The sequence below is a fragment of the Mobula hypostoma genome, chromosome 11, assembly GCF_963921235.1.
Source record: "Mobula hypostoma chromosome 11, sMobHyp1.1, whole genome shotgun sequence".
NCBI lineage: Eukaryota > Metazoa > Chordata > Chondrichthyes > Myliobatiformes > Myliobatidae > Mobula > Mobula hypostoma.
Window position 1 is genome coordinate 39770560 of NC_086107.1, and position 14589 is coordinate 39785148.

Consider the following 14589-nt stretch of genomic DNA (forward strand, 5'->3'; position numbering starts at 1 on the left):
AAGTTCAATAAAGTTACCTAGGGAAGGAATGTAACTCAACAGATCAAGCAGCATTTGTGAGGAGAAAGGAATTGCCAATGTTTTGGGATGAGATCCTGCATCAGGTCTGAGAGCGAAGGTAGTCAATATAAAGAGGAGAGGAGCAGAGACAGGACCAGTAGATGATAGGTGGTCTGAGAAAGGGTGAGGGGTGATGTGTAGAGGGTGCCGGGTGCGGGAAGGGAGAAACGGAGATGAGACAGGTGTGTATTAGGTGGAGGTGGACAATGGGATAAAGGGCAAAGCAAGGCAAGGGTGAAAGAGGCTGGAGGATGACGAGCAGGACACAAAGGGTACAGATGCTGAAATCTAATAAGTAAGGAGGGTGATGATGGGAACCATTGTTGAAGAGATGAAAGACAGATGGAAACAGTCTGGGGGACAGATTTGGTGGTTAAAGTATGTGGTTAATATGTTAATGATCCCAGAAGGGGAAGGGTTGAAAATGAGAGAGGGGCTGGATGTGCAAAAGGGAACAGTACTGGGAGGTGGATTGGAAGAAGAGAGAGAAAGGAACATGGGATAAGATAGCTGGTTTATAGTAAATGGCAATGGATAGTTTGCATCTGAGATGGAAACAGAGATCCAGAAAAGGCAGAGATGATCCAATGGAATTTGAGAGTGGGGTAGAAGTTGGTAGCCAAAATAGATTAAAGTTAATGGGTTCTGCAGAGGTGCAAGAATAAATCGTCAATGTAACAGGGAAGAAGTTGGGGAGTGGTATCAGAGAAGGTTTGGAACAAGGACTGTGCCAGGTAACCAATAAAAAGATAGGCCTTGCTGGGACCTGTGCAAGTGCTCATGGCTAGACCTCTGATTTGTCAGAAATGAGAGGAATCAAAAGGGAAGTTGTTTAAGGTGTGAACAAATTCTGCCAGGCAAATAGGAGTGTTGGTAGATGGGAAGATTAATCTTTGCAGAAAGAAGCAGGGGCTTTATGACAATCCTGATGGGGGAGACAAACTATGGAGTTCAGTTGTTAATGACAGTGAGTACTATTTCAGTTGTATTCATCTACCCTATCCACACCAACCTGTTCTGTCTGCTTCATTTACCTTTCCCACTGCATTTAACTCGGGATAATATCCCTTTCCGGTTTTCTTGCTATCCATTCTTTTCTACCAACTGCTGCTCCCACACTTCTGCCAATTGAAGTGATTTCAGCTGCTGTTGACTAAGTGCACAAATCCTACTCTGAATGAAAGTCCCAACTAACATAGGCCACAATCTGGGATGATTCTGTTGGTAGTAGGAATGGGGACGGACACTAGTGTTTGCAAGGAAGTACTGGTTTGCAGACTCGAGTGTCAGAGTGATGGTCAGCCGGTTGGCATGATGGTTTGGAGCTGGTTAAGAAGACGTGGACAGCTGGCCTGCTCTCCCTACTTCGTGCATTCCAGATAGTAATTGGAAAGATGGAAGCAGACCTGGTGGAAGATGGGTGGTGCTGGTTACTGGTGAGTCTTCTTTCCCTATTAGTCTTTTACTTTTTCTCTTACAATTTAGCATGTATGCAGGAAAACCAAGAGCAGATTTGTAAGATTAAACTGGGGTATGGGTTCAAAGTTCAAAGTAAATTTACAATCAGAGCCTGATGGTTGAGGTGTAGTGACTGTTCCTGAACGTGGTGCTGTGAGCCCTGAGGCTCCGGTACCTCTTTACTGATGGCAGCAATGAGAAGAGAGCATGGCCTGGATGGTGGGAATCCTTGTAATAGATGCTGCTTTCTTGCAACAGTGCTCCATGTAGACGTGCTTGATGGTGGGAAGGGCTTTATCTGTAGTGGACCGGGCTCTATTCACGACCTTTTGTAGACTTTTCTGCTCAAGAACATTTGCGTTTTCATACCAGGCTGTGCTGCAACCAATCAGTATACTCTCCACTACAGATCTATAGAAGTTTATCAAAGTTTTAATTAAAGCTGAATTTTCGTAAATATTTTAAGGAAGTAGAAGCACTGCTGTGCTTTCCTTCTAATGGCACTTTCATGCTGGACACAGGACAGATCCTCTTAAGTGATAATGCCAAGGAATTTAAAGTTTCTGACTCTCTCCACCTCTGATTCCCTGATGAGGACTGACTCACGGACCTCCGGTTTCCTCCTCCTGTAATCAGTTCTTTGGTTTTGCTGACACTGAGTGAGAGGTTGGTATTGTGGCAATCTTCAATCTTCAATTTTCAATCTCCATTTGTCACCATTTTTGATTCAGCCTTTGACAGTGGCGTCATCAGCCAACTTAAGAATGGCATTGGAGCTGTGCTTAACCTCACGGTCATAAGTATAAAACGAGTAGAGCAGGGGGCTAAGCACGCAGCCTTGTGGTGCACCTGTGCTGATGGAGATTGTGGAGGAGATATTTCTACCAATCTGAACTGACTGGAGTCTGCAAATAAGGAACTGGAGGATCCAGTTGCAGAAGGAGGTGCAGAGGCCCAGGTCTCAAAGCATATTGATTAGTTCTGAGGGCTGATAGTATCAAATGCTGAGCTGAAGTTAATGAAGTGTATCCTGATGTATGTCTCTTCAGTGCCCAGATATTCCAGTGAAGAGCCAATGAAATGGCAGCTGTTGTTGACCTGTTGTGATGGTGGGCAGCAAATTGGAGCAGATCCAAGTTGTTCCTCGGGCAGGAGTTGATGCTTTTTCACCAACTTCTCAAAGCATTTCATCACAGTGGATGTAAGCGCATTGAGACAGGTTACCATGTTCTTCTTGGGCACCAGTATAACTGAAGCCTGCTTGAAACAGGTGGCTACCTCAGACTGCCGAAGCAAGAGGTTAAAGATCTCAGTGAACACTCCAGCCAGTAAATCAGCACAGGTCTTTGGTACTCAGCCGGCTACCCTGTCTGGGCCACCTGCTTTCTGTGTGTTCACCTTCCTGAAGGATGTTATCACATTTGCTTCCGAGATTGAAATCACAGGGTCGTCAGAGTCTGTGGGAGTTCATGAAGCTGCCACCATGTTTTAATGGTTAAAGCCAGCATAAAGGGCATTGAGCTCATCTGGGATCAAAACCTTGTTGTCACTTAGGTCACTTGGTTTCACTTTGTAGGAGGTGTGAGCATTCAAGCCCTGTCACAGCAATCGAGCATCCTTCTGTGATTCCAGTTTGGTGTGGAATTGCCACTTTGCATGTGAGATGACTTTCCAGAGGTCATACCTGGGCGTCTTGCATTTTCCTTGGTCACTAGACCTGAATCTGGCCCTCAGCATATTGTCGAACTCATGGTTCATGGTTCTGGTTGGAAAAGACTCTAAATGATTTTATGGGGAAACGCTTGTCCACGACTGACTTTATAAAGTCATTACCTCTGAGTCCCTGAACATGGCCCAGTCCACTGGCTCAAGGCCATTTTGTAGCTGTTCCTCCACCTCCTGTGACAACCTCTTTATTGTCCTAACTTCTGGCACCTTGCTGTTTAGCCTCTGCATCTGCAGGTAGGAGGACAACCAGATGATCAGATTTACCAAAATATGGTCCAAGGATGGAATGGTAGGCATTCCTAATGGTAACATGGCAGCGGTCGAGTGTATCCGCTGGTGCTAAAGGTGATAAATTGATGATAATTAGGCAGAGATTTGTTGAATGAAGTCCCTGGCAGTGATTTGAAAAGCTGTTTCTTGTTTGCTCGTCACAGAATTCAATACATCAAGTAGCAGTAAGTAAACTGCGGTCAAGATCACGGAGGAGAACTCTCTCGGTAAGTAGAAGGATGGCACTTAATCATTAGATGTTCCATGTTGGGAGAACAAGAATGTGACAAAATCACTATACCCGAGCAGCACGAAGAGTTTATCATGAAAAATAACCCCCCGACTTTTGTCCTATTTGAATTTGCAGTCTGGTCCATCCTGTAGATTGTGAGGCCCCTGAGTCTGATCACAGTATCTGGCATGCCCAAAGTGAGCCGTGTCTCCATGTAACAGAGAACACAGCAATCCCTCATGTCCCTCCGTTACAGCAATATTTGTCCTTGGGTCCTTTATCTTGTTCTCCAGTGGTTGTATGTTTGCTGACAAGATACTGGATAGAGGAAGTTTTACACCCTGCCATTTTAGTCTGGCTTGAGTGCTCCCCTCTTCCCTCTCTTCCAGCCATGGCAATGTACCTTGGTCCGCTTAAAGGTGCCGTACCTGTATTCCTGAGAGTCAAGTCCGCCAAGTCGCTCAGGATATCATAAATGATTGAAGATTCAGATTGTTTTATGTCATTTCCAGTATACCTGTGTAAAGGAGAATGAACTCCAGATCTCCAGATCTGATGCATCACAAAACAAAAACACAATAAGATAAAGAACACAATAATAATAAAAAACACAATAAAAATAAATACATAAGAAGCTTATATACAAAATGATGCCAGACACTGTACATAAGGTGGCTGACAGGAAATGATAAAGAGTTGGTGGTGGGGTTTTTGGAGGGGTAGGTTAATGGGAGGAGTTGTTGGTCAGCCTTACTGCTTGTAGAAAGTAACTGTTTTTGAGTCTGGTGGTCCTGGTGTAGATGCTACGTAGCCTCCTCCCTAATGGGAGTGGGGTAAACAGTCCATGAGCTGGGGGCTGGAATCCTTCATGATGTTACTGGCAATGTTCTGTATATATGTTGTTGATGGCGAGTAGGTGGTGCCAGCGGTGTGTTGGCTAGATTTAAAGTTGCTAGTTCGTGCTATCATGGGGGATTTACAGTTTTCAACGCAAGGGCATGGGGTAGAATGAGGTGCAGGACAAAAGACAACACGGAGATGGGTTCAATCAGATCAGATAACGTGGCATTTTAAAGAACTGGGGTGAGAAAGGAACTTAAGCTTGATAATAGGAAACCATGAGCAAAGAAGGTAAGTTCATTCGAAAAGCTTGCAAACTAACTAGATAAGGTAATTACATTGGGCAGTGGAGGAGGGAGGAGGTAGAAGATGTGTTGGAATGTAAGTGACATTGAGAATCAAAATGGCACGCAACAGGAAGCTACAGATTACATGACTGAGCACGTGTGCTCTGCAAGGTGATCCCCTGATCTGGTGTAGTGGAGGCCACATCGTAAATACTGACTGTAGTTGACGAGATTGGAAGACGACTGGTTTACCCGGGAATAATTGTTTGGGTCTTGGGATAGGTGAGAAGGGAAGAGGTAAATTGATGGATGTTCCATCTTCTCTGGTTGCAGGGAAGATGCCATCATAAACTGTCCATTAATTTTTACATTACATATTTGAGGCAGTATAGATCAATCAGGTATTAAATCCACCATGATTTAAAAAGAAGATATTTTAGAGATATGGGCAATAAATGTGTTGTTTTTAAACCCTAGAGCTAGCCAAGTTAATAAATACATATTTCCATCCCTCTAAACTCCCGGTAACCTTGTAATCTCACTACTACATCTGTGCTAATTATGAGTTGGAAGTAGTGCAGAAATACAGGACCTGAAGACGACAGGAGCTTGCATGAAGCAGCGTGATACTAAATTAAAGTTGTGATTTATTCTGGAAGTTAATAATTTTATTCATTACACTATGATCGTTTATTGCTAACGGCAAATGAGTTGCAATTGGAAGAGGACTCGTCTGTGCTGGTGCCTGCCTCTGTGCTCTGGTTCCATGGTGCTTGGCTAATTTAAATTAGGTTTCTAATCACAGTCATTTGTTTTGATGTTGACAGCTCGCTAATTAAGAGCCTACCGATGGTTTTAATGATGCCTTCCCTAGTGAAAGCAACATCAGAAATGCTTCTGCTTCTGAATATGAATAACTAACCTTTACAAAAATGATGTAAATGTGGGATAAACAAGTATTTGAAAAGCATTTTCTGGTGAACATTTTCACTTTTAATGCAGTGTTTCATAATGCAGTATGTTGTTGGAACCTTAAAATTCTGCTATATGTTGTGATTTTGCAATCATTAATTAAATTTCTGTTTATGCTCCCAGTGGGCACCAGCTGGGAAATTATTCCTCATATATTTTCACCAGCTGAAACATGCCTGTTTTTTAATATCTTGCTTCGTATAGATTCATTATATGTTTGGATGAAATGAGGAGTGCTTTACAGACTGTTGCAATTACGGTCAGTATTAATTGAGTAGTTAGAGAGCTGCTGAATTTAAAGCTAATTGCATGGTCACTGTGATATTTTGCAGTAATTTACATACTATAAATACAAAAAATAATTCATGGCATTGGATTTGGGTCAAGGATTATGATACTTCATAAGGAAATACATTTCTGTCTTCTACCTGAGAATTCAAAGCACTGTCCTCGTTAGTTTGGCCAGAACAGCATTAAAATTGATTGTCCTGAGTAATTTTGAAAGCAGACGCAATTTTGTGAAATATATGGGCACATTTGCTCTGCTGCCAATTCCTGTACAAATGAACAATGTATCCTTTGTTCCTGTGCTGCACGAAGTTGCTGTTTATGAAATTGTCTTTGTATGGAAGGATTCATAGTGTAAAAATACATATCGGGCATAATGTGACTTCCTATCAGTTTAGAAATCAATGTGTAATGTTTCAAGCCATCTGCTGTATTGGAGCATGAATTTGTGAAATTGTTTGCCATAATGACACATCAATCAATAGCAATGTTTGTGGTAAACCATGTATATATGTTGTAACTCGGTTGCCTGTCTGGACACACCCCTCTGCTGACTGCCCCTGTGGCTCCTCCCACAGAGTCCTGTATAAAGGTGTTCGCCTTGCCCCTCCCCCTCAGTCCGGGGGCAGACACTCACTGTGGAGGTCGTATTGTACAGCGAATAAAAGTCTTTCAGTATTTTACCAAACCTCAGTCTTTTGGAGTAATTGAAGGTGCTTCAGTGTTTTAATTGGAATTTGACCCAACTCAAGGACCCGCCAGCAGCAGCAAGCCCATTAGTGCAGCAAGAATCAAGCACTGTCAAGGTGCCTCAAATTAGTCCATGTTAGTAGGACAAAACAGTGAACACTGGTTGGAAATTGAAGATGGAAAAATGATGAGTTTGGGAAGTGAATCAAAGGGCAAGAATCTTATAGAGAAGGCTAATAGGAGGGCAGAATCAAGCAGTCCCAAATTTAATCATATTAACTACCCAAATAAAGTGGAGCAGAGGACAATGGGCCTGAAGGGTATGTGGAGTGATTCCTGATGTAGGGAGAAATTTGAAAGCAGGAATGGCATTACTGAAGTGTTTCGAGAGATATTGGTGCCTAAAGATTGTAGTAGACAAGGACCTCGTGAAGTAAGGTCAATCTGCCATGACTGTATGAAGCTGGTTGTGGTAGAGATGATTTCCTGAATGTTCATGTACTGTAAATTGCACTAAACACATAATGCAATCACACTAACCTCCAAGACAATTTCTCTTTGCACAATACTGAAGCTCTTACCTTTTGTGATGAATATTTGGAGGTAAGTAAAGGGACATGATTAAGCACTTTGCCAGTGATACCAGCTGGTTGCTGATAATGAAAATCTTTGACAGAACAGTTGGATGGACACAGATGTGGTAAATGGAACAGAGGACATATTTCAGAAGAAAGTGAGATAAGAGAATACACAATGAATGGTAGGATGCTAAAAGTTGCAGAAGAACTCTGTGGTGCAATTCTGCAAATCCTAAAAGTGGCAGATAAGTGGATAAAATGGTTAAGCGAACATTTATCAACCAAGCCATACAATGTGAAACAGGGAGAACTTCCTAAGAGGTGGATCACACATGGGACAGTATGCAGTTCTGGGGAATGCACTGTGGAAAGGACGTGTGAACTCCCACAAAGAAGATTTACAGTAATCTAGCCAAGATGTTGCTGAGTGAAGAACTAAGGAAATGAGAATAGGGATGAACAATTTTCCTTATCTGGATGAGTACTTGAAGAGAATTAGTCAACAGATGGATGCCTCCATTTTTGGCCAATAGGAATGGGATGAGCTGAGTATGCTTCCTCTGCAAAGTTAGTCAGAAAAAGATTCCAAGTACATTTATTATCAAAGTATTTATGCAATATACAACCCTGAGGTTCGTCTTCCCACAGACAGCCATGAAACAAAGAAATACCATATTGTGGCGACCCACTTTCTGGCACCCACGAACCGGCTCACAACAGCGCGCGCAGGCAGGGGGCCGGCAGCAAAAAGGGCGCCAGGCCATCTTCACCAGCAGGGGGAAAATCCCGCGCGCAGGAAGGGTCTGGGAATATGCATTCCCCACAGTAGTCCCGCCCAGGGAGGGTGGGGAACGGGAAGGCTTTAAAGCGGGCCGCGAAGTTTGAATAAATCTCTTTCATCGCAACTCTAACTCACCGACTCCGTGTGGTTATTCTAGCGCTGTGTGTAGCACATCGCTACAATTGGTGACCCCGACGGCCCAAACGATATTTGGACCAGAGATGACCGACGCTGCATCTGTTCACGCAGTTTCGTTAAAACTGCCAAGCTTCTGGACGCTGCGACCCCATTTATGGTTCGAACAAGCAGAAGCACAATTCTGCATTCGGCAGATAACCTCGGAGTCCACTCGCTACTACTACGTGCTGAGCTCCCTCGACCAGGAGACTGCTGCACAAGTTGAGGAGTTTATACAGTTGCCCCCGGAGGACGGCAAATACACAGCATTCAAAGCCCTGCTCATAAGGACTTTCGGACTCTCACGGTGCAAACAAGCACGCCGCTTAATGCACCTGGATGGTTTGGGAGACAGGCCGCCGTCAGCATTAATGAACGAGATGCTGGCCCTGGCTGAAGGACACAAACCCTGCCTCATGTTTGAGCAGGCGTTCCTAGAGCAACTGCCCGAGGACATATGCCTGCTGCTGTCCGATGCAGATTTAAGCAACCCCCGGGAGGTGGCGGCCCGAGCAGATGTGCTGTGGAATGCCAGGAAAGAGAGAGGGGCATCCGTCGCACAGATCACCAAGCCGCGTGCCCAACGACAGACCAGACCAGGCCCGGCAGCAGAGCCTACAAAACCCGGCGACGGGAGTGAGGAGCCCAACGAACAATGGTGTTTCTACCACCAGCGGTGGGGCACGGAGGCCCGCCGCTGCAGACCGCCCTGCAAGTTCCCGGGAAACGCCAGGGCCAGCCGCGGCTCATGGCTACGGCGGCTGGCCATCAGGACAGCCTCCTGTACGTCTGGGACAAGCAGTCGGGACGCCGCTTTTTGGTCGACACCGGAGCGGAGATCGCGTCTTACCTCCAATGAGTTACGACATCCGCAACAGAGAACCGGGACCCACCCTGAGGGCCGCTAATGGCAGCACAATACGAACCTACGGCACCCGCACAGTGCGGCTACAGTTCAGCTCCAGCCGGTTCACGTGGGACTTCACACTGGCCGCTGTGGCCCAACCACTGCTGGGGGCAGATTTTCTACGAGCCCACAGCCTGCTGGTCGACTTGCAAGGGAAGCAATTAGTCCACGCCAAGACTTTTCAAACGTTCTCCCTTGGTGAAGCACAGTTGCCAGCCCCACACCTGGACTCCATCATGCTGTCCGATGATGAATTCACCAGGGTCCTGGCAGATTTCCCATCAGTACTGACACCGCAGTTCACGGCAGCCATGCCCAGACACGGAGTACAGCACCACATCCCGACCCAGGGACCACCCCTCCACGCCCGTGCTCGAAGGCTTCCCCTGGACAAGCTCCGACTGGCGAAGGAGGAGTTCAAGAAGATGGAGGAATTAGGGATCATACGACGGTCCGACAGCCCATGGGCCTCCCCCCTTCACATGGTGCCCAAGGCAATGGGGGGCTGGAGACCATGCGGTGACTACCGCAGACTGAACGAGGCTACAACGCCAGACCGCTACCCTGTGCCGCACATTCAAGACATCGCAGCAAACCTACATGGCGCAAGGATCTTTTCCAAGGTAGACCTCGTCTGGGGATACCATCAAATCCCTGTACATCCGGACGACATCCCCAAAACAGCACTTATCACCCCGTTTGGACTTTTCGAATTCCTCCGAATGCCGTTTGGTCTAAAGAATGCCGCACAGACTTTCCAGCGGCTAATGGATGCGGTGGGATGCGACCTGGACTTTGCATTCATCTATTTGGACGACATCCTCATAGCCAGCAGTAGTCGGCAGGAGCATCTGTCCCACCTCCGCCAGCTCTACTCCCGCCTGAGTGAATTCGGCCTTACAATCAATCCAGCCAAATGCCAGTTCGGACTCGACACCATCGACTTCCTGGGCCACAGGATTACTAAAGACAGGGCAACCCCGCTGCCCGCCAAGGTAGACGCGGTCCGCCACTTCCCCCGACCCAACACAATCAAAGGCTTGCAGGAATTCGTGGGTATGGTGAATTTCTACCACCGTTTCCTCCCCTCAGCAGCCCGAACCATGCGCCCCTTGTTCACTCTAATGTCGGGTAAGGGCAAAGACATTACCTGGAACGAAGAGGCCGCAACCGCTTTCGTTAAAACCAAAGAAGCCTTGGCAAACTCCGCGATGCTAGTGCACCCCAGAACGGACGTTCCTACTGCCCTCACGGTGGATGCATCCAACACAGCAGTCGGTGGAGTGCTGGAACAACTCATCGAGGGTCGCTGGCAACCCCTGGCGTTCTTCAGCAAACACCTACGACCACCCGAACTCAAATACAGTGCTTTCGACCGGGAGCTATTGGCACTATACCTGGCAATCCGGCATTTCAGGTACTTCTTAGAAGGTAGGCCCTTCACCGCGTTCACTGACCACAAACCGCTTACCTTTGCGTTCACTAAGGTGTCCGACCCCTGGTCGTCCCGCCAGCAGCGACATCTGTCCTACATCTCCGAGTACACGACGGACATCCGGCATGTCTCTGGAAAGAACAATGTCGTGGCAGACGCACTTTCCAGACCTACCATACAGGCCCTGTCCCAAGGGGTGGACTATGTAGCGCTGGCAGAGGCACAGCAGGCAGACGCTGAGATCCCCAGTTACAGGACTGCAGTCTCTGGTTTGCAGCTCCAAGACCTCCCCGTAGGCCCAGGTGAGAGGACCCTACTATGTGACGTAGCTACTGGCCAACCCCGCCCCGTCGTCCCAGCAGCCTGGCGCCGGCGGGTTTTCGAATCCATTCACAACTTAGCGCACCCCTCCATCAGGACAACCGTTCGGCTGGTCGCCAACAGGTTCGTCTGGCATGGACTTCGTAAACAGGTCAGTGAATGAGCCAAAACGTGTATGCAGTGCCAAACGGCCAAGGTGCAGCGGCACACCAAGGCTCCACTGCAGCGGTTCGAACCCACCCGCCGGAGGTTCGACCACATCCATGTGGATATTGTGGGGCCCCTGCCAGTGTCACGAGGAGCGCGGTACCTCCTAACTATGATAGACCGGTTCACCAGATGGCCAGAGGCAGTCCCGCTCAGCGACACCACCTCCGAATCCTGCGCCCGAGCACTGATCGCAACCTGGGTAGCACGCTTTGGGGTACCGGCCCACATTACCTCCGACAGGGGTGCCCAGTTCACCTCCAGCCTGTGGTCGGCTATGGCCAGACTTTTAGGAACACAGCTACACCACACAACTGCCTACCACCCACAGTCGAACGGACTAGTAGAGCGCTTCCACCGTCACCTGAAATCGGCTCTCATGGCCCGCCTGGAGGGGCCTAACTGGGTGGACGAACTTCCCTGGGTCCTGCTCGGAATCCGTACGGCGCCCAAAGAGAATCTACACACCTCATCGGCCGAGTTGGTGTACGGCGCGCCCCTGGTCATCCCAGGAGAGTTCATACCAGCCCCAAGGGGGCAAGAGGAAGAACCCACAGCAGTCCTGGACAGACTACGGGAGAGGCTCAGTAACCTGGCCCCCATACCCACTTCACAGCACGGACAGAGCCCGACCTGCGTACCCAAAGACCTGCAGAACTGTAAGTTTCTTTTTGTACGACGGGGCGGACACCGGGCACCGCTACAGCGGCCCTACGAGGGACCGTTTAAGGTGATCAGGAACAACGGGTCCACGTTCGTGCTGGACATTGGGGGGAGAGAGGAGGTTTTCACGGTGGACCGACTCAAACCGGCCCATGTGGACTTGGCGCAATCGGTCCAGGCTCAGGCACCGCGGCGCAGGGGCAGACCTCCCAAACAGAGGCCGATCCAGACTGTGGACATTGGGGGAGGTATCGCCGGTTCTGTGGGGGGGTTATGTGGCAATCCACTTTCTGACACCCACGAACCGGCTCACGAAACAGCGCACGCAGGCAGAGGGCTGGCAGTAAAAAGGGCGCCAGGCCATCTTCACCAGCAGGGGGAAAATCCCGCGCGCAGAAAGGGTCTGGGAATATGCATTCCCCACAGTAGTCCCGCCCAGGGAGGGTGGGGAACGGGAAGGCTTTAAAGCGGGCCACGAAGTTTGAATAAATCTCTTTCATCGCAACTCTAACTCACCGACTCCATGTGGTTATTCTAGCGCTGTGTGTAGCACATCGCTACAATATAACCCATTCAAAATGTCCATTAATATGGAGGTGAGAAGGGCCAAAGGGGAGAGTTACAATAGCATTAACGGGGATTGGATCATGAGGGGCGTGAGGTTAATGCCTCACGTCAATTAATTTTTATATCTTTGGCATGAAACATTACCCCTTTCTCTCCTCAGATACAACTGGACCTGCTGTGTATTTTAAATATTTGCTGTCTTTATTCCAAAATGAAAACATCTGTGTTGTTGAAAATCCAGTTAGCCTGATGTGCTGCAGCGTTTTGCATTTTTGTGGAAATATCTTCCCCAGTTCCTATCAATAACATAGGAATGTGCCAAGTTCACCTGCTGTGACATTTTGAAGCTCCATTCACTCACAGAACAACCAGGTTTTACTAACCCTCATTTCCTTGTAACTATGCTTTTAAAGGGCTAAACTCAAACTGGAATTTTTGCTTTCACTGAGGTCTTTGCTGTCCCGTGATTTCAAATGCAGCTTCATCTGCATATTTAATGGTCACTCATGACTTCCTGACTTCAGGAATATTCCAGGCTGCTCCATCTGAGCTGACACTTCTTACTGTTGCTTTAAGGGAGATACACAGACTCCATAATCAAGGGAAAGGAGACTCCATCTACTTTATTTTCAGTCCTAGAAGCAGGCAAAATGGACATGCACATTGGCCTGCAGGGTTCTCTAAAGTGCAGGCATACATAGGCTGCACTTATGGGACCCGCTTGGAGTGCCTGGCCTAGTCCTGGGGAGATGGGCTGGTTTCTACATAAGTAGGAAGCTTTCACTGGGGATAGTTCTTCATCAGCCTGTTTTAGACACGTGGGAGCACTTTCCCAATCTTCTTTCATTGTAGCATTCATACATCCAGTCGCAAAGCTTAGCTGTAGCTGGGATGAGTGGTGGTGTGCCTTTAAGAGGCGTCTGCAAGGGTTGCAGCCACCGTGTCACACACTGAGAACTCTGATAATGTGCAAATTGGGAACACTGTTCTGAATTTACAAATACCAGCTTCAATTCATCATTATACAGGGGAACTTGAGAATGCTGTTTAGTAAATCTCATGTTTGAAGTTCTTGCTTCTTGGTATGATTGCAAAATTATTTTAATGGCATGGGACAATTTCCAGTTCACATTATTCAGAGCAACAGTTTGAACCACCATTTTAAATATTCAAATATGAAAACCAATGAAAAGTTCTGAAATAAAACTTACCTATTGTGAATCCCGTCTCCCCTTCCCCCACCACCACTCTGCAACCCCGTCTCCCTCAGATCCCATCATCTGCTCCTGGGCCCTCAGAGGCTCCTTCTTCCTCTCACCCCAACCCTCCCCTCTCCATTCACACTACCAGCCTCCCTCCCTCCTCTGATCCCACTTCTCATCCGTGCTGGGTCTTTACCATCCCCTTCGACCTTCAAATCTCTGAGGCAGAGCGCTCTGTCCTCAGTAAGGGCCTCACCTTTGTCCCCCTGCGCCCACAACTCAGTGAGTTCCGCGTGCGCCATGACGCTGAACTCTTCTTCCGCCGGCTCCGTCTTTGAGCCTACTTCTTCGGCAAGGACTCTTCCACCCCCACTGATAACTTCTCCTCCCATCTTCAACCCTCCTCCTCTTCATGGACTCCCCGCTCTGGTCTTCTGCCTGCTCTGGATCTCTTTATTGTTAACTGCCGACGGGACATCAACTGTCTCGACTTCACCACACCTTGTTCCAATTCCAACCTCACGCCTTCCGAACTCTCTGCTCTCCACTCCCTTCGGACCCATCCTAACCTTACAATAAAACCCGCCGATAAGGGGGGTGCTGTTGTAGTCTGGCGTACTGACCTCTACCTTGCTGAGACACAGCGACAGCTCGCTCATATCTCCTCTTGTTTACCCCTCGATCATGACCCCACTAAGGAGCACCAGGCCATTGTCTTCCACACCATCACCAACCTTTATCAGCTCTGGGGATCTCCCATCCACTGCCACCAACCTCATAGTTCCCACATCCCGCACTTCCCATTTCTACCTCGTACCCAAGATCCACAAACCTGCCTGTCCAGGTAGATCCATTGTCTCAGCTTGCTCCTGCCCCACCAAACTCATTTCTGCATACCTCGATACTGTTTTATCCCTCCTTCTTCA

At 47.9% G+C, this 14589-nt stretch overlaps 1 protein-coding gene across 4 annotated transcripts in view; it reads left to right on the plus strand.

Moving 5' to 3' along the window:
• The window catches only part of dennd2b (DENN domain containing 2B), a 521803-nt gene that overhangs the window by 65320 nt on the left and 441894 nt on the right, over positions 1-14589 (plus strand). For 2 of the 4 annotated variants that reach the window (XM_063061872.1, XM_063061875.1), the window contains exon 2: positions 3681-3743. The exons of the other annotated variants lie outside the window; for them this stretch is intronic. The gene's annotated coding sequence lies outside the window, so the exon portion shown is untranslated. The remainder of the gene's footprint in view (positions 1-3680; positions 3744-14589) is intronic. 4 annotated transcript variants of the gene reach the window in all.